The sequence below is a fragment of the Protopterus annectens genome, chromosome 9.part0, assembly GCF_019279795.1.
Source record: "Protopterus annectens isolate FY-2018-M chromosome 9.part0, PAN1.0, whole genome shotgun sequence".
Classification (NCBI taxonomy): Eukaryota; Metazoa; Chordata; order Ceratodontiformes; family Protopteridae; genus Protopterus; species Protopterus annectens.
In genome coordinates this window covers 1738023016-1738044415 of record NC_056743.1, presented here as the reverse complement: position 1 = coordinate 1738044415, position 21400 = coordinate 1738023016, and positions in this window count along the sequence as shown.

Below are 21400 nucleotides of genomic sequence, written 5' to 3'. Positions count from 1 at the left end.
AAGTGCAATTTTCCTTAAGAGCACACAGAGATCACGGTCAGTCTGGGGCTGATTTCTGCCTCTTTCTCCAGATCCCTAATAAGACTCCCCAATGGCACAGCTATAGGGTTAAGATCTCAGCTGAGTGGTCAAACCAAAATGTCCAGCACCCTCTCTGTCCAAAAAGTACTTCATACCCCTGCCAAAGTAGCAGACACACACTCACACACACACACACACACACACACACACACACACACACACACACACACACACTTGAGATTTGATTTATATACAAACACACAGACACTCCTGAGGAAGGCTGGCACAGGTTTACTAGCTATGCCCCCTTCTGCCCAGACTGTAAGGTAGTTATCACTGCCACCAACCAACTCTTTATCAGCTACTAAAAGGCCCTTACAAAGGGTGTCCAATCCTACTGTGTAATGTTATTTGGACCAAGACTTGCAAGGCTATTTAGGAGTGGCCTGTACAGTGTCACCAAATACATATGCAAGTACTCTACAAGTTTAAATATGTCTCACAAATATCAGCCACAAAGATAGGTTTAAATATATTTAATAATAAATAATAAAAGAGCAAGACAATACTCAGAAAACAAACACAGTTACTTCAGAGTTCAGAATCACAGGAAATATTTTAAAACAGCATTGCAGGACAGTCTCAAATAAATACAGAAACTATCTTAACTAATCTTTACTATATTCCTATCTATCTCCAAAAGAGATACTATGCCTAAATCTTACTTATAGAGCAAGCAAGTGCAGATGATGATGAGTGGATGTTTTCAGGTCAAAGACAAAATACAAAATGCCCGGTCTTTCTCTGAGAGTGTTCTTAAATCAATATCAAATATTACGGCTGGGTTAGCTTGGATGACATAACTTTTTGTCACCTGACTTTAGTTTCCAAGCTAAACCAGAAGCTAACATCTCTGTGTTAAAAATACACATCTCTCAGATGTGCAGCTGCTAGGAAGTCACAAAGCAATAAAACACTTTTACATTTTAGGCCTAGTTATTACTTCTCTCCAAGACAACAGAAAAACCTCTAGCTCTAGACATTGTGCATGCTTCACTGAAACTGAGAGATAACACAATAGTAAAACAATTTCAACTTATTTTCTTGAAGCTTTGTAAGCTAATCATCTATGTTCCAGCAGGGTATGCTGTGGTTACATTCTTGAAGTTCAGTACATAACATACAGTTCGGCATAAATCACATGAATATTCACAAATGACATAGAATTATTTACAAAATTCCAGACAGCTGGGCTGGCAGCATCACAACCTTCTCATCACCAACAAAGCTATTTTATAGTGTTTATTCATTGAGTTTTCTTACAGAAACTTCCACAGTAAGTAAAATGTGTTTTGTAATGGACTATTTGAATTCTTGCAGAGATGATCACAGCTCTTCTTACTTTATCTTCTTCCACAACGGGATGCTGTCCATATTTTTCCAGTTAAAAACATACATCCATGGATCTGCAGCTCTAGTACTGATTAGAAACTAATTTTTATGTATCATCCTAAACAATCTGTCTCTGGTCATAGGACCATTTTGAAATTACCTTTTTCTTGAAGATTCTTCCTGAGCTGGGAGTGTTCTATAGCTGCTGCTCTGTACACTATTTAATATTTTGGGATGGTCTAAGTTCCTCTTTAAATATCTTATGTATTTATCTCCTACTGATATCACTAGATCATCTCTGTTATTGGTGCTAAGACCTCCTCAGTTTTGTTACAGTTTACTTTCACTGAATTTGCAAATTTATTTTTGAATTCCATTTAACTTACCAAATAAATAAATAAGTATATGATAAAGTTTTTTTGTCTTCCTGTTATATATAACTATCATTAAGTCTGCAGAGTTTTTTTAGGTTCAGCATAGTCAAGTTTTTTAGCTGTTGTGTTCTTTTCTAATAACGTTCCTTCTTTTTCTTTGCACCTTTTTATGTATTTCTTGGAATTTGTTTGTGTTTTGATTCCGAACATTCACCTGATCAGCCTAACTTTAAGTAAAAACAGAGTACAAAGGGTTAGTCTAGATAAAATAACTTTAGCTATCAGATCTAGGAGACCCTCTCTCTGATAACCACTTTATGGGAGGAATAACGATGCTTTGTTGAAGTTTCAAGTAGTTTATCCAGTTAAGTAGGTACATGGACAAGTTTTCTTGTTCTAATTAGAATAGAATGCATAAAATGGTCATAAAGTTCCCCCCTCTTCCTAGCAGAATGTGTGTCTTCTACTTATATTGGACAAGTACCTCAATACATCACACCCATAGAAATTCAATGGACACCAGCCACAAGGAAGCAGTTATAACTTTGCTGGTGATGCCATACTTAAAAAGTAAAACAGAACATTCTAGAAAAGCCCTCATAACTGATTTCTCTTTGATTAGATGCAGTGATTCCTTACTCACAAAATTAGCTGAGGAAAAAGCCACAATATGTATTTATTTTATTTTATTTTATTTTACATTTGTTAACCGGGGGTGTCTGACTGAGCCGAAAAGGCCCTTTTTCAGCAGAGGCCGGGGAGAAAAGCTCCACAAAGAAAAATTACAGACACATTTAGTTATTTAGACATGATCAGTATACACACAAATTACAAGAGACATGTTTTTACAGTGGTATGCGGCACATAAACAGTTACAGTGGAGAGAACAAACAAAAAATATTAATTTTAAAAATAAAGGTAATTAATAGATTTGTGGTGTACAGCTGAAATTTGGAACATAGGTAGAATACATACATAGTACACAGGTACAGTACATACATTGTAGATTAGCCAGTGTTTGTGAGTAAGATTGAAAACTATTATCAAGTGCTCTAGATTTTGTATGTATATGTTATCCGCTTTCACTAGCCTGGGAGCAATCATGGCACTGCCAACTTTGCTTGAGATGTTGTCTGATGAGGTCTTTAAAGGAGGCTTTGGATGATGTGTTTTGAATGCTAGTAGGGACAGAGTTCCATTTTTTAGCCACTGAACTACTATATAGTGCATCTCCAAAGCTATTGGAGCTGTTGGTGACTTCTAGTAGTAGTTTGCTTGATGATCTAAGAGGCCTTTTGGCTGAGTGATGTTGTACTAGGTTTTTGAGGGCAGGACACTTATTGGGGAGGTAATAGATAGAATGACAGAGGCAGAGCTGATTGTAGGTTAGGAGGTTGGGCAGTTCAAGCCAGTGGAGCTGTCTCAAAGCAGTACAGTGATGAGCTCTATATGAGCAATTTGCAGCAAAGTGGGCAATTCTGTTATAGCAGGCTTCCATTTTGCTTAGTTCAGTTTTGTTGAGATTAGTCAGAATGGGAGATGCATAGGGTAGAGTGGATAGAAGTTGGGAGCGAGCAATGACTGATCTTGTGTTGTTGGTAAGAAATGGTTTGATACGGTAGAGTGACCCCAGTTTGGCATGTACTTTTTTAATAGTTAAGTTGAGATGACTATTAAATTTTAGGTGGGAGTCTATGGTTATTCCCAATAGCTTAGCCTGTGCCACTGGAGCAATTGGAGTAGCATTTGTGGAGTAGATAGTGAATTGACTGTTAGTGTTTTTGTTAGAACTGGTTATAATCATAAGCTGAGTTTTCTTTGGATTGAGGATAAGTTGGATTTTGTTAAGGTAGCGTCAGAGAATGCTAGTTGAGTTGTTTGCAGGAGGGTGGGAATGTTTTGTGCAGCACAGATTAAGGTAGTGTCATCTGCATACTGAATTATAGATGCATGCTGTGTGGAGGTATGGAGGTCATTTGTGAAGACTGTGAATAGTAGTGGTCCTAAGATAGAACCCTGTGGGACTCCTATAGTTATGGGCAGCTGAGGAGAGAGAGAATTTTCCCATTTCACAGCTTGGTACCTGTCAGTTAAGTAGCTTTGGAACCAGGTAAGAGTGGAATTTGATAGATGATATTGGTTTAGTTTGTTTAGCAGGATTTGATGTGAGACTGTGTCAAATGCTTTGGACATATCCAAAAAAAGAGTTGACACTTGTAGGCCTTCATTTTTGAGACGGTTTACTGTGTCTGTTAAGCAGAGGAGGGCTGTAGTGGTACTATGGGCAGGTCTGAAACCATGCTGAGTAGGTGACAGGATGTTGCTGTCTAGGAGATAGTTTAGCATCGGGGTATGGATGGATTTTTCTAGGATTTTGGCCAGGGTGGAGAGTAAAGCAATGGGTCTGTAGTTATTAAGTTCAGTGGAGGTCCAGCCTTTATGTATGGGTGTAACATAGGATATGTTCCAGAGTTTCGGCACATAGTTTTCAACAATTGATCTGTTTATGAGAGTGGAGACTGGGATAGCAATAGCATCTGCTGTGAGTTTCAAGAAATAGCTGGGGAGTAGGTTGGCTGCTGTTGATGAGGTTTTTAGTTTGGAGAGCATGCTTTTTATTGAAGTAGTGGAAACTGTTTTGAGGGTAAAGCTTGTATTAGTGTTATTTGTGTTGGGGGGGATAGTGAGGAAGGAACTGTCCTGTGATACTAAGGACAGAACTGAGTTCACAAAGTGGGAGTTGGATTGTGTTTCGATGGGAACTTTAGTGTCAGGGGTGGTTGGTTTGGGGGTAGCCTTTTGGGTGGATTTTAGTAGCTGGTTTACATTTTTCCAAAATTTTTGCGGGTTGTGTTGGTATTTAGTTTGTAATGTTGTGTAGTAAGATTTTTTTGTACAGCCTAATGCATTTTTTGCATGGTTGAGCAGTTCTTGGTACTTAGTTAGGCTTTGTGTTTCTTTGTTTTTTTTTATAGTAAAGCCAGGCAGTGTCTCTGGACTTGAGGATTTGTTTGGTTTCTTTACTGAGCCAGGGGTTTGTAGAGGTTCTAACCTTGATTTTGCGCAATGGAGCAACAGTGTCTAGGTGTTGTAGAAATGTTTTGTTGAAATATGCTACATCCTGGTCAGGTGGGAGGGTTTTTAGGGGGGTCCAGTCACAGTGATAAAGTGTTGAGGACCTCAGGAGAGAATTATTTTGTGTTTCTAGTGGACATATAGTTAGTGGTTTTGCATATGCTTGTTCTACTACGTATAAAGTATATTATGTTGTGGTCACTTAAGGTGTCTGGGAGACTGCCTGTGTGAGAGTACAATGTGGGGGTGTTAGTTAGGACCCAGTCAAGGATGGATTCCTTTTTAGATTTTTTATCACATCTAGTTGGAATTTGGACTAGCTGCTGGTAGCCATGGAGATTTATTAGATTACTTGGTGGTTCTGATATACAGGTGAACCAATCTAGGTTGAAATCCCCTAGAATAAGGGTTTCTTGTGAGTATGTGGAAGAACACCAGGATAAGAAGTCTTCAAGGCTAGCAGGTAAATTACCAGGTGGAATATAGATCGCAATTGTGGTGATGACCCTTTTAGGGTGAAGTTGAAGTTGTGAGATAAGTATGTCCCAATTATTGGGAGAGGGGTGGGAGTTTGATAATTGACGGACAGTTAAATTGGACTTGTACAGTAAGGCAGTTCCACCCCCTTTACGTAGTGGTCTGTCTTGTCTAATGATATTGTAGCCGGTAGGGAGAACTTCTGAGTTAGCTATGTTTTTATTTAGCCAAGTTTCTGTTAAAGCAACTATGTCTGGGGAGTAGTGTTCTACTGTGGCCTGGAGTTCAGGTATTTTATTTTTGATACTTCTAATATTAATATTTAGCATTAAAAGATGGTTGGTTTTGCTGCTGTTGTTGATTTGCCCAGGAATGAAGATAGTGGAGGTGTTATGTTCTGACATTTGTGTTGGAGCAATTTGTGTTGGACAGGATGGATTTGGGCCTGGGTTGGGGTGGATATCCCCACTTATGGTGAGCCTGGAGTTAAAATGGTTATACAGATGTTGGAGTTTGGTGAGGAGTGTGAGAAAGTATTGTGTTTTTTTGGAGTAGGAATGAGAGCTTATGTGTTTAGTTCTGAATTGGTCCATTATGTAGTGCTTGAATAACTGTGGGCAGATATTATTATAATGTGTGGTGTCTGTATACGAGAGTGCATAATGCAGTGTTGTGCTACTAAGTTTAGGGATATTGCTAGAGTGATAACTTGAGGTGTTGTAAAGAATTATGAGAAGACAGACTAGACTTAGTTGTGTGATAGTCATGGTTATAAAGTTTAAGTTGTTTCTAGGTGGAGGGTCTGAATAGGAATTATAGGGGTTGTACTATATGTGGATGGGGAAGTAGTGTGGGTGATGTAAAAAATGTCTAGTGGGAATGAGAGTGATTGGGAGTATTTTGTGTGGAGCAAGTTGGTGTGGTATAATGTGATATGACTTGAGGAGCTGTGATTGGAGGAGGTGATATGAGGGTGAGCTGTGGGTGTGGCTGTGATTACTATAAATGTAGAGGTAGTGGGGGCGAGAGGGAATAGGGGGAAGGACAGGGGAGCGGAGAGAGCCCGAGCATTAGCGAGGGCGAACGGAGCGGGGCAGAGCCAACCAAGACAAGAGAAAAAAGTAAGTATTACTTTACAAATCTGAACACTTTTAAAACAAATTCCTGAGGTCTAATGGCTTACTGGCAAGCAGAATGTAATTGCTGAAGAGCACTTGTGTCCTGTTGGGAGACTAGAAATTTAAAGATGGCTCCATGCTCAGCAGGATTCTAATATAGACTTTGTATTGGGGGAGGAGATAGCACAAGGGGTGTAAACCAGGTGGAATGCAAAGAAACCAGAGAGGCAATCAGTGGAAATCAGTGAAGGCCTCAGAGAGGGTAAGTAATAATTCAAACTACCTGTAAAGTGAAGGAGAGAAGAGACAGCAAAGTTTATTAAGGTTGGGAGTGTGTCTTTACATTGACTTGCTGATTAGTAACCAGTTTGTGCACAGATTAGAGTAGGGAGATACATTAGCAATGATAGAGATGCAAATAAACAGGTAATCCTCCAAGTGATACAAACTAAGGCAGAAAGAACTGAGAGGGCAGCTTGAAGGTTAATTTAGTCACAGGGATGTGAATTAAATGTATACTGTTTATTGGACAGTTAGGATTACTGTACTAGCGGGGGGGGGGGGGCACAAGGCTACAACAGTCAGTTTTATTAGCAAGCTTAGAACTACTAAGAAATATTGCTAATGTAATAGCTTCACTCTTATAAAACATACAAGTAGAATGCCTGGGTGGACTGACCCTGCTCTTGAGGCTCAAAATGTATATCCTTGTTTAGTTTGCAGTACTGATTCCTTCTTATACTGTATGGGTGGAGTGGTAGCCCAGACTGCAGATTTGCTTGAGTGTGCTCGGCAAGCAGAATGTAATTGCTGAAGAGCACTTGTGTCTTGGTGGGAGTCTAGGAACTAAGATTAAGGATATCACTAAGGCTATTAAGCAAAACCAAGGTTCACATAATGATTTTAATGTTGCAGTTGTTCATGCTGGAATTAATGACTCTGGATACTCCTCTCTTCCCATGGTGCAGTGGGACATGGATGACCCTATGAATGCCCTTACCCAGGCTGGCAAATCATTTACAGTCAGTAAGATCCTTCCTTTACCGAAGATCACATTTAAATATGCAAAGAAAAAACTATTGGCTTCAACTATTTGTGTAGATCATGGTGTTGATTGAGAGGGATTTCATGCCTCTGCACTTGGGAGGAAATGTATGGGGTCACATCTTTGTCAGCTTTATGATATAGAAAGATAAAGACCTTACTGCAACTCAGATGATGACCTGGGATCAACTAGGAACCTGGATGATGGAGAAGCTGATGCATCCTGAGTGGAGGAAGGGAATCCACACTGTTGTGAGCTGGCATCTGCTGCAGAGAGATGGGCATGGCAGAGCATGCAGCATATGGGCCAGGAGTATGTGTAAGCTTCTCTTTGGTATCCTTCACCGAGCCTGTGTGGGCACGTGCACACTCATAGGAAAGGGCACGGTGGGCTGTCCCATCCATAAGTCTGCATGTTAGCTCCCACGGAAGGTGTTAAAGTTAGAAAATAAGATCCCCTAGAGAATGTCTGAATGATACTTGCACTGCAAACAGCTGCCAGCTTGCTGGTGAGGAATGGATAGGCACTGTAGTTGCAAGGCTTATAGCTGATAGGTAGAAATCAAGAAAAAAAATACTTAAAAAAAATACAGTTCAGAATTATGACTTAAGTATGGTCTTTCCTCCCTATCCTGACATTAGACAACATTGTTACTAATACTAGCCAGTACACAGTTACAGTGTAACAGCAGCTTCAAAGGTAATCAGATTAACCTTAAATGACAGTGAGACAAATGTGGAGGTAGCCTTTACTACAGGAAGACTGTTCACTGTTGTGAATATAATTATATTCTTTGCTGACATATGAAAATATTTATTTATGCATCCTGCTTGTTCCCCATAATCAATGACAAAATGCTCACTGGTGTGGTTGAGATAAATGAGCACTTTGCTGCCTACAGCCTTTTACTGCATGTCCTGTGAAATTACTGACCTTCAAAATATTTTTCACATGGATGAGTACCCTAAGAGTTTGTTGAGCAGATGTAGAATCCTGCAGATTTTGTCAGGGCAAAAGCTAACTCATCGAAGTCTGCTACTCCTCTTTCCATAATTGTTTTCTCCTCTCTCCCCAGAGTTTACGATCAGCTGCCATCAATTCCAGTCATTCACTATGCCTACTAGACCTGCTTTAGTCTGCCCCAGGTTGCAACTGACCCTGCTTCTGGGTCCAGTTAGGAGATTTAGGATGCTAGTGAAGCATCATATCATTTCCAAGGAGTGTACCCTAATATCCACTACCACTACGCTCACAGCAGTCTTTCTGAGCCCATATGTTGCTGTGTTTGTAGGTGCATGCAGACCTCTGTACATGTGCAATCTCCATCTAAGTTTTAGACCAACTTGTGTAACATAGCCTGTAAGGCTTTTAATGTGTCTATATTGTAATGAGCCTTCCTTCCCCTCAGGATGGGTGGGTCGATTTAGGCTGCTCACCCCCCCCCCCCCACCTTGTGCCATTAATTGAACAGAGGTTGTCTGGGCCTGAGTAAGAGCTTTATCTCTCTGTGCCATCTGGCTACTCCTCCCCTCCATAAATTTTAGTTTAGCTCTTTCTTTTTCATAGGTTCATAGATTCATGGGTGTATACTAGGATAAAGACCACCAGGACCTTTATAAGCCTAGCCATGCATCCCAAACTAATCCCACAAGTGTTTGTGCTTTAGAGGTTATTTGAGAGGCATATGCAAGCTATGGCATGAATTACAGGCTGCCTCTATCCATTAGAGACATATTAGGGATAACGTTCTGATTTCCCATCCACTTGTCCAAGTTACACTTGAATAGGGTTAAGATTAGGGAAGAGCTCTGCTTCATGTGGATTGGAAGCCTATTCCAGAGAAGGGAATTGTCTGAGGCACATACCTGTCTCCAAAATGTCCTATTTATGTTGCAAGTAAGGTTTACGTCCCTTGATCATGTAGTTCTGATGCTATTGGTTTTGCAGATGTGCAAAAGTCTGTCAGAATGGAATCCAAGAATACCGTGTATGCCAGGCATAGATTGCCTCTCATCATTCTATAGTAAACACAGTATAGAGAGAGGGCTTTACGTAATCTGCATCGGACATGTTGTTAATGCCTTGTATACTTTTTGTAAGGAACCTCTGTGGATGTTTCGTTATATACCAAAAGAGGCATCATACTCAACAACGAGTCTGATGAGGGATGAATACAGGAAAACAATGACTTCCTTGGATCAAGATACCATTGCCTTGCTTATAAGTTGAGCAACTTAGAGTGATTTCCTTACTACCTTAGACACATGTTGGTCAAAGTCCAGGTTACTATCTATGTATGTCCACAAATCCCTGACTACTGGGTCCACTCTTATGGGTGTGTTACCAATGAAGTAATTTCCTAGGGTGGCTGACTATCCAAAGGGTACTACTATGCATTTTTTGGTATTGAATTTTAACCTGTGGCTTTGGCACCAGTCATTTGTTTGTGTTAGTCCTTCCTGTAGGATGATAGTGTCTTGGGAGGAATTTTATGACTTTTCCTAGTTTCCAGTCATTTGCATACTTGATCAGCTAGAGGCTCTTGACATTGGCCTTGACTTCTGAGAAGTACATGCCAAAAGGAAGTGGACCCAACACAGAGCCCTGAGGGACTCTGCTAATGACTGGCCTGCTTGTGGAGGTGGTCTCACCATCTTAACTTCCTGGGTCCTACCTGAGAGCCAGCTGGCTATCCAGTATGTAACTTAAGAGTTTATGCTCCAAGATTTTGTTAACATTTACCAAGTGGGGTATTGTATCAAATGCCTTAGCCAGGTCAAGGTTGGCAGTATGCACCATTTTGTCCATATCTATTACCTCGGTGACCTTCTCAAAGAAGTCCATCAGGTAGAGTTGGCATGATGTGTCACTGATGAAAGCAAACTGGGTTGGATCCAGTATCTGAAGGTTTCCTATGTGAGTGTAAGGATAATTCTTTCCAAGGCTTTGCATATGTGACTGGTCAAACTTATGCGCCTGTGGTTTCCAGGCTTTGTTCATGGCCTGTCCTTGTGCAGAAGGATGACTGTTGCAGTCCTCCATCCATGTGGCACAAAACCTGACTGGAGGCTGTGGTTAAATATTGACTCCAGTGGCTCTGATTGGTCATGTTTCATGCTATTTAGGAGACTTCCTAGGATATTATCAGGGCCCAAGGATGCAGTATTCTTGGACTTAGAGAGGACATCTAGGATCTGCTCCCTAGTTCTAGTTGCAGAGTATGTTTGATGGTATTTCCTGGGGGTAGCTGAGGAGAGAGGGGTGTAAAATTGGAGCTGAATTTGTCAGCCATCAGATTTGCTATATTTCCTGGCTCTGTGAATGTGCTTCCATTTAGAAACAGTTTTGCACACTGTTGTGTACCACCTTTGAGGTTTTTGACATCATTTATGAAAACCTTGTGGTTGTCCTTGGCTTGGGAGGCTATCCTTAATTCAAAACTGGATTTGATATACTTAATTTGCCCTCTTAGCTGTCTCTTTAGCATGATGAGAGAGTTTTTATGTTGCTGGGCATTTCACTTCCTAATTTTAACTATGTCTTTTTTCCTTTTGTTGTACAACCTGTTTTTTGAGTTTGTTCTGGGATTATTTCCGGGAGGTACAGCTGTCTCTGCATCTATTAACATAATTGTACAGGGTTTCTGTGAACAAGTCTGCACAGGCTACTGTGTTTTCTGGGTTTGGAGGGGCTTGAAATTTTGTCAGATTATCACTTAATAATAGGAAGTTTGCCATAGACTAGCTTGTGTTACAGGTTTTGCTGGGCTTGCAGAACTCATTTTTATTTTGAAGGAGATGGCTTTAATGTATGACCTTACCAGAGAGGACTCTACACTGGGGGGATGCAGTGTTTTCTCATATGTCTGAGTACTAGGTCCAGTATGTTTGCACTCCTAGTAGGCATATGGACTATCTATCCCAGAGGGTTAATGTTTAGAAAGTACAGCACCTCAGACCTTGCAAGTTTGGAGTCATATGATTCCCAGTTCACAGAGAGATAATTAATGTTGCCCATAAATATGGTATTGGGTTGAATAGTGAGTGTCTCAAGTAGATCTAAGTATGAGCTATGAGTTTTGGGGGTCATAGAGAGTGACCTATAACGTGTTAGGATATGATATAGGACTTTGTAATTTGGACATGGGGAAACTCAAGTGCATCCTCCAGTTTGAACATTACAGTTACTTTCAGGGAATGTTACATGATTTCATTTATGTTGGACCCCATCTTCTCATTTTAACATTGCATGACAGTTCCTTCTGGCTTGACTGAGATACACATAACAGTCACATACCCTTTGGATTCATACTGTGTAACTGCTCAACAGTTTCATTTGTTGTATATTGTATAAAGACCCTCACAAACCTATAATCACTAGCACAGATAGATTAAAACATGGAAAACAAACAAACATCAGTCAAACAGGTCCCTTCACTATACATCGGTCAATAAAAGCAGTCCCAGCATGACTATCTAAGATGTGTCTGTAAAGAAGTAATTTTATGACCTTACTTGCTCAATGACTAATTAAATACAGCAGTCACAATTTGGCAACTAAGCAGGGTCTATAAAAAGCAATTTGGTGAACCTAGCTGTGCACTAACTTATCATTAGTCTACATGGGGCTGGGGTATCGTGTTAGCTAACACCACATCCCTTTATTAAAAAATTGTGACCAACCTTGGATTATATCAGCAACATGTGCTATAAAGGTCTTTATCTAGACAGGAAACTCCCATTTCTGATGTATCATATGGGTTAAAGAATGGTTAAATGACAAACAGCATATGCAGGGAGTTGGTGCAGGGAACAATGTGTAACAAGAAAATAACCATTAAAGCAGTGAAAGCAAATAGTTGTAAATGCTGCACAGAATATTACTACAACAAATCAGATACCATGTCATAAATCATCTGCTACATGAACAGGACAGGTACACATGTAAACATTAAGAAACACAAAGACTGTATATAAATACACAAAAAACACAGTCACACCTAGTTTTTCCTGTAGCAGCTTTTTGGCGTGCATAGGCCTCCTGACTCAGGTGACGCAAACAAATCTATATCTAAGTTCCAAAGTAAAACCATTTCTAATCAGAAAATGCAACACGGCATATTTAAAAGAATTTCTTTGTACTTTGCATCTCCTTAAGAGCTGAAAGGTCACCCCCATATGAAAACCTTGAAACAAAATATTATGTGGAAATAGGGTATGCATATGTTGGTCAGTGTGTGTATGTATATGTGTGTGTGTGTGAGTGTGTTATTTTATTAAGACTTTCTGCATTGCTGTCCACTTTACATGTCTACATTATATACATTTGCTTTTGCCTTGAATTTGGTTGTGAATAAAAGCGACCCTTTGGGTCATTTGACTTAACTGAGGACAGACTCTTTGAAAGACTTTTTTTTTTGTTTTAATTTTTTTTTTTTATGAACATTCGATATTTTAACAGTTTGATCACTAAAGGTCGACCTTTAGTGGTTCGAACTGTTAAATGTTCGATGTTCTAATATAGACCCAGCTTATGCACCTATATTTTCCTTTACTGCTTTTCCAGGACAATTTTCTCTTTGTTTTGGTAAAGGTATTATATGGTATAGGGGTATCTATGCAGAAATCCACTGCAGGTATTACACTTCTGAGAGAGATTTATGTTTATTTAAAATAACTATGTATAGCTGAAGGTTTATGCACAAAACTTAACTCATTCACAGCTTCCGGTGTTGACAAAGTAGCTGTCTTGCATCAGTGACACAGGTGTGCTAGCCTTTAGCTCAATATCTGTGGATGGATGTGGAAGTGTTACAAATAAAACTGAAAAATAAGTGTCAGGTGGGATGAGAACCTAGTCCCACTAGAATACTGTACTGTACTGATTATACTAACAACCACATCAGTGAGACAGCTGAGCCGTATCCCTAAGGACAGTAGTCATTCCCAGTACGTAACCCTGTATACACACAGTTACCACAATCAGGCAGGAGTGGGAAGTTATATGAAAGAACATGTAGAGACACAAATGTGAAAGTGAAGTGTCTTTGTGCAGACACCCATTGGTACACCCAGTAAGAAGATCAAACGTAAATATCTACCTAGGATCACAGCAACAATGCATTATCTTACCCCAGTGAGATCCTGCTTCTACTGAAAATAAAAACAGATTTTTTTTTTCTTCTTTGACTCTGTGTTTGATTTTGGTCACTTTTTTACACAAGGGATAAACAATGCAGCAAGGACCTGCATGCCATGCGCTATTAAGTTCAGAATCAGGTTTTGGTGTGAGCAGTCTCTTCTTTATTATTGTAAGAGCAGCAGAAAAAGGAAAAAAAAGTGAGGCAAACTTCAGTGCATGCCTAGCATTCTAGCTTCAACAGGTACCATTCACACTGCAAATAAATACACAAAAAAAGTGATAAACTGGTTTAGTTCACCCAGGCATAACAATATTAATGCAGGTGTTCTGTGTAAACTGTGATGGCACAGAGCTTGAAAAGGTTAAAGCATGAAATTCATAACTCATAAAAATGAAGCATTTGCAATAATCAGTTTTGTCTACAAGTATATAATTATTAAATAGTTGTGTTTAAAATATAGAACCGAAATGTATATGCTTAACTATGTTTTCCCTGATGTTTCTTTGTGAACATCAGCTAAGATTTAACTGATATCCATAATGCATTGACAATGTGGTACACATGTCTATCCCATCATGCAGCTGTTGCCACATGATACCTGACTTCAGGTACTCATCCTAGGCAGGAGCATTGTTCCTGCTTTTTCCTGTATGATTCAGAATGCTTACCTTTTTGTGGACTCGGGCCAGTCCTGTTTGCAAAGTCAATGCTAGACTGCCAGATGAAGCATGCTAAACTGTATTCTAACCCCCACTAGACAAATAAATGTGTCTACATAATGGGTGGCAGAATACTATCTGACATTTTGGCTTTCTCACTTAATTGCCTTTTCTGACAAATATTAGGAAATGCATGTTTGCTGAAGGTTTGCAGTTCATGATGTTTCTATTTCAGTATTTGCTTCTGCTCCCTGAAGACTACGGTGGCAGCATTGAATGCTGATAATGAGCAGTATGATTGTCCTGAAATAGATCCTTTGTACAACTTAATGCACAATTTTTTTTCCTGAAAGAAATCATGTGTACAACTTAAAATGCAAATATGCCCTCATATAAATCCTGTGCGCAGCTTAACATGCAAATTTGTCCTGAAATAAATCCTGAGCACAATTTAACAAGCAAAGTTGTCCTGAAATAAATCCTGAGCACAATTTAACAAGTAAAGTTGTCCTGAAATAAATCCTGAGCACAATTTAACATGCAAAGATGTCCTGAAATAAATCCTCTGTCCAACTTAACATGCAAAGTTATCCTGAAATAAATCTTGTACACAATTTAACACGCAAAGTTGACCTGAAATAAATCCTCTGTACAATTTAACGTACAAAGTTGTCCTGAAATAAATCCTGTACACAACTTAACATACAAAGTTGTCCTGAAATAAATGTTGTGTACAGCTTAACATACAAAGTTGCTGTGAAATAAATATTGTATACAGTTCAGCAAAGGTTCATAGACTTGTATTAACATTATAAGTACATGTGTTATTTAACAGGAATAGGTATACTCACATGTTTAGGAACTTTTGCACATAAAATTCTAATTGGGTATTCCCACAAAGTCTTAATGAAACAGCTCTATCTTCCTGCGTGTCTGATGAGTTTCAGTTGTCTGGATTGTAATTCTGATGTAGCCCAGCTGTAGACACAGCAGTTGCATTCAGTATTCAGTTACACAGCAGTGGTGATATGAAGACCTTGTGAAGCCAGGATAAAACCTTTTTATATATCATGCCTTCAACCTGGCCTGAGTTGTATTTCCTTCAACTTGCTTTTTGTATGTGTGTCTGTTTGGACAACTGAACAAGACTGTCAGGTTGTAAAAACTGCAAATATTCTCTGCTTGCTTTTAACTATTTACTACCTCTCACACCTATTTGCAATTACCTTAAAAAGGTCAGCAAGTTGCTGTATAATGATAATCACATATTTGAAGGGCTCTAACCTGGATGGTTATTCCAGTTGCTCATTGTCTAATTATTATTATTATTATTATTGTTTTTGTTTGAACCTAATTTTGGAATTTCAGAGCGTTTTGTTTTGCAGTTGATATCCCAGGTCCTCCTCATTTCCATGAAACATGATATGCAGCTGTCATTCTCATTTAGCCATCACTCTGTGTCTCTTACTGCTTTGGTAGTGGGCCATGCTGCTTTAAATTTGGCGAGAATTATTAAAAATAACTCTTCTGTTTATGCAGCATGTTACAACATTTGAAGCGATCTCCACCTTGCTCACACAATAATATCATAAATTAGTGCCTTTCACAAATAACGTTTGAAATTAGAAGGAGGGAAGGATGGACCATCTGAGAGAGCAGAAGACTACAGCTCTGAATTGTTAATGAACTGCTTCCTGTGGCCAGTAAAGACGGTTTGATTCTGTCCATCTCCATTTGCCTAGTGTGTGACAGAGCAAGTTACTTAACCAGTCAGTGCTCCTAGTTCAACTCTGTAAAGGGGCAGAAAACAAATAAACTTATATGGGGAAAAACAGCAAGCTACCAAAACATTTATCAGTGACGCTACTTCTCTAAGAGAACAAATGCATCATTGGTTGAAAAAAGTTGTAGTCTGGGAGAAAAACAAAACAATTGCATTAGAAGAATATTAGAATATTTTATGTATTTGAGAATACAATGGCAAGACATTAAATGAAAAGTAATAAATATAAATTATAAGGTATGTGTAAATATGAAGTAGAACAATTACAATGCAACCATACATTTTAAGAAAGACAAACTCATATATTTCTTACTTTTGTTTTTTTGATAACTGGAGTAGAAATCGAATCTCACTGGATCACTTTCAGATTCAGCCCAGAATTACAAACATTACAATGGAATAATTTACTGATTAGTACCTTAAATTAAAAAAGATGTATTATACTGCATGCATTTATAGTCAGGAAACACTGTCCAGTTTATATATATAGAAAGTCAGAGAAATATATCAGTATACACTACATGTTTGTGAATATTTTGATACTTTTAAAGTACAGCTGTACATCATTATAAAACATATGCAACAACCAGTTATTGTAACTGAATCATAATACAGTGTTTAAGTAGCTTTAAATCCTGGCAAAGGAGCTGAAACAAACCAGCAGAAAACTATTACGCAGCCTTCCAGGGATGGTGCGCTGGAGGGAAATAAACACAAACAAAACATGCCCCAGTCCATGACAGGGTTTCTCACTCATTTTGTTACAAAGTGGAAAAAAATAAAAAAAAAAAAAACACTTTCTAACTATTGCTGTTCAGCCACAACTAGCTAAAGACAGTACTGTTGCTTAAGTTTACAATCACCCACAATGCACCTCTCTTCTTCAGAAGTTTAATACTTTAAGAGAAGAAAATATGAGAAGTGAAAGAGATAGACAAAAGACAGATTGTGGTAAACAGGAAACTAGAGAGAGAGAGAGAGAGAGAGGAAATGCTCTTATAAACCTTTATTACTGTGGGGAACAACTTCACTATCTGAGTACTGCACAGGCTATCATGTGTTACCTGACTCTGCAAAGGCTATCATGTTTTACCTGACTTGTTATTGCTAAAGCATGAGGTTCATAGGTTCACAGTTGTATACTAGGCTAACAACTAGTAGGGCCCTTATAAGCCTAGCCATGCATCCCAAATGTGACCCACAAATCGGATTTATTTAGGTGGTAATTTACTGACTGCTTGTGTCCATCAGAGACATAGGAGCCAGACCAGGGGTAAATTTCTGATTACCCATCCATTGGCCCAATTTGCACTTAAAAAGGGATAGGCAGGAACTCTGCTTCACATGGATAGGGAGCATGTTCCAGAGAATAGGGATTCTCTGAGAAACATATATGTCTCTCCAACATGTCCTATTTATGTCACAAGCAAATTTTAGGTCTTTTAATCTAGTAGTTCTGATGCTGTTTGTTTTGCAGATGTGCAAAAGTTTAATAAAAAACAGGGTCCAGGAATGCCCTTTTATGCCAGGCAAGGATCACCACTCAGAAGTCTGTATGATACCAAGTAAAGAGACAGGGCTTTGACGCACTCACTGTCTGGTCAGGTACATACCAAAGGGGCATTATACTCTATGATGGGTCTGATAAGGGCTGAGTACAGTGGTATGATGCCGTCTCTGGACCTAGATGATATGCCCTTGCTTATAAGTTGAGCAACATAGAAGAGTTTTCTTACTACCTTGGATACATGCTAGTTGAAGGCTAGGTTACTGTCTACATGAGTTTCCAGATTCATGACTAGTAAATCAACTTTTAAGGGTGTTTTATTATAGGTTCATAGGTTCATAGGTTCATACTAGGCTATCTACCCTAGGGCATTTATAAGCCTAGCCAGAATGTGTTTGGCTTTCGCCACCCATTTTAAATTTATTTTGCTATGCCCTTTTTCGAGGTTAGTATACTGTGCCTCTATCTAACAGTGACACAGAAGTGGTACCCGGGGTAAACCTACGATCTCCCATCCACTCATCAAGATTCCTCTTGAAGAGAGTCAATGAGGGACTCTGCCTAACCTGGACTGGGATTTTATTCCAGAGTGAAGGGAGCCTCTGGGTTATGAATCTGTCCCTCCAGCATGTCCTATTTATTTCAGTGCTGAGGTTCAAGTCTCGAGAAAGTCGGCGCCGCTCGATGGGATTTGGATTTTCTGAGGTGCAGCATGTCCATTAATTACAGGTTGGACATGGCTTTATACAGATCACCTCTGAACAGGCGGTATGCCACTGAGTAGAGCTGGAGTTTCTTTAACCGGGCAGCATATGGCATCTATTTGAGCCCTTTGATCCTCTTGGTGAGGTACTTTTGGGGTCTTTCCAGTTGCTGCAGGTGTCTGGTAAGGTACATCCCAAAAGGGGCATTGTACTCAATTATGGGCCTGATGAGGGATGAGTAAAGAGGCACGGATGTTCCCGGGGTGGAAGAATTCCCAAAAGGTACTATAATGTATTTCTTGATACTGAGTTTTAAACCATGGCTTTGGCACCAAGCGTTTGCCTGTATTAGACTTTACTGAAGGGTGTTCTCATCTTGGTGGTGTTCAATGACTGCTCCCAGTTTGCAGTTATCTGCACAGTTGGTCAGCCAGAGGCCTTTGACATTGGCTTTGTCATCTGAGAAGTAGATGCCAAAGAGGAGTGTGTCTAGCACAGACCCCTGAGGGACTCCACAGATGACTGGCCTCTTTGTGGAGGTGGCTTCAATGATTCTAGCCTTATGGGTGCTATTAGTGAGCCAGCTAGTTATCCAGCATGTTGTAAAGGGGTTTATACTTAGTTCCATAAGTTTGTTGACAATGCCCGAGTGCAGTTCTGTATCAAATGCTTTAGCCATATCTAGGTTGGCAGTATACACCATTCTTCCCTCATCCATTGCCTTAGTGACCTTTTCAAAGATGTCCACCAGATTCAGTAAGTATGACCTTAATTTGACAAAGCCAACTGTGATGGATCAAGTGTATGGAGATCTCCTATGTCCTTGTTGATAATTTCAATGATAATTATTTCCATGGCTTTGTAAATAAGGCTAGCCAGACTCATGGGTCTGTAGTTTCCAGGATCTGTTGAAGGTCCTCCCTTATAAAGGGGGATGACCATTGCAGACCTCCATTCATGTGGTACAAAGTCTGTTTTAAGATTATAGTTAAGTAATGACTCCAGGGATACAGATAAGACATATTTTAAAATATTCAGGAGGCATTCTGGGATGTTATTCGGGCCCATTGATGCCATGTTCTTGGCTTTAGTGAGTGCAGCCAGTACATGCTCCCTAGTTGTAGTTGGAGGAGTTATGTTTGAGAGTATCTTTGAGGGGATGGTAGAGGGTGAGAAGAGAGTAAAGTTGGAACTGAATTTGTCCACTAATAGAGTTATGCTTCCCCGGTGGAATCTCTCCTTAGTTATTTTTGTAAACAACAAGGTGACACACTGATATAGTAATGAATGTTGCTGCCTTGCAGGTTTTGGTTCTCTGGTTTGTTTTCTTGCCTCCTTTGCCTTCTGTGTATAATTTACATGCCCCACTCCCATATCTACATGGATTTTCTGGTTTCCTCTCTCATGTGATTCTCTAAAGTTCCTATAGATGTATCAGTGCGTGTGTGTGTGTGTGTGTGTGTGTGTGTGTGTGTGTGTGTGTGTGTGTATGCACATATCCTGACATGGACTAGTATCTGTCAAGGACTAATTCCCTGTTTTTAGCCTATTGCTTGCTGGGATATGCTTCATCTTTGCTGTGATCCTAACAAGGATAAAATAGATAATGAATGTGGCAAGGATATGGCGATGCCACTTAGATGCAATATACAGTGACTTTGCATTGCTCCTTATACCTCAATATAGATTTTTTACAATCCAGCCCTCAACAGGCGGTTAATCTCTTGGAAGAATGTCTACTTCCCAACGTATAGTTCCAACACAGATGGATGGAGCCCTCACTGTGATGCAGGTGACTTTCTGGTTTAATTAGTAGCCTAGGTGTTAAGAAGTGGCAGTGAGAGTGGATGTTTGGGGTTATTAGTGGGCTCCTCCAACGTAAAGGAAGGAGCATTTTATCTTGTTGTGCCACCACTACCTGGTATAGGCCATGTGGTGTAGAAGAAGGGAAAAAGACTGAGAAAGGTAGGATATAGACGGCCTTCTAAACAGGGTTTAGGACTATAAATGTAATTTGGTTTGTATGTGCATGTCATACCACTAACACAAACTGATCCATTGTTGCACTCCCCTGCTTCAGCAGGAATGCTTGCCATCACTGAAGAGAAAGTATTAGAAAATAAAAGATCTTACTTATCTCCATTATAGCAACTGTTTGTACGATGCGGGAACAGAAGAGCAGAGACATAAGTGGAAAGAAGGCTAATAAATGGTGGGAGAGAAAAAATATAACTAGTGTAACAACTAGTTTAGTGGAAAAAACACAACACTAAGAGCAATATACACAAAGAGCTACCTCCATGGATCGCATTCAATAAAGATTTCAGATTTTAAAATGGTGGTGTACTTTGTGAATTGATTTACTGTACACCTTTTAAGAATCATATATATATATATATATATATGTGTGTGTGTGTGTGTGTGTGTGTGTGTGTGTGTGTGTGTGTGTGTGTATTCCTCATTTCAAACCAAATTCGATTGGTGGCTGGTATTCCTTTTACAAGTCATGGAGGAAGCTCTTTGTATATATTGTTGTTAGTCTTTTTTATTGAGAGTTGCTGGACCCTCTGTGGAGTTTTACTAGTTTTGAAAAAGCACGCGCATGCACAAACACACACACACACACACACACACACACACACACACACACACACACACACACACACACACACACAAATAAAACAGGCTTATTCTGATTGAGAACACAGCAATCTTTACTGATAAATCTTAACTTGTGAGCATCAACATTTTAATGGGACATCTACACAATGTTTATCAACCTTTAGGTCTCAAAGCTTTTTGGCAGACTCATTTCCAACTCATTACTTCAGGACACACTACAAATAAAATTTGCTGTACAAGATAAACACTTTATGAACCATAAGGAAAATCAGTATTTATGTTATAGGATCATTATGAGACCATTTTGGTAATATGCAGCAGACTTTTCTATCTTGGACCTTGGAATCACTCTCAGAAGATAAACACTGGTCTTACACTATATAGTCCAAGGTCCAAGGCAACAAAGGCTGTGTGTGTGTGTGTGTGTGTGTGTGTGTGTGTGTGTGTGTGTGTGTGTGTGTGTGTGTGTGTGTGTGTGTGT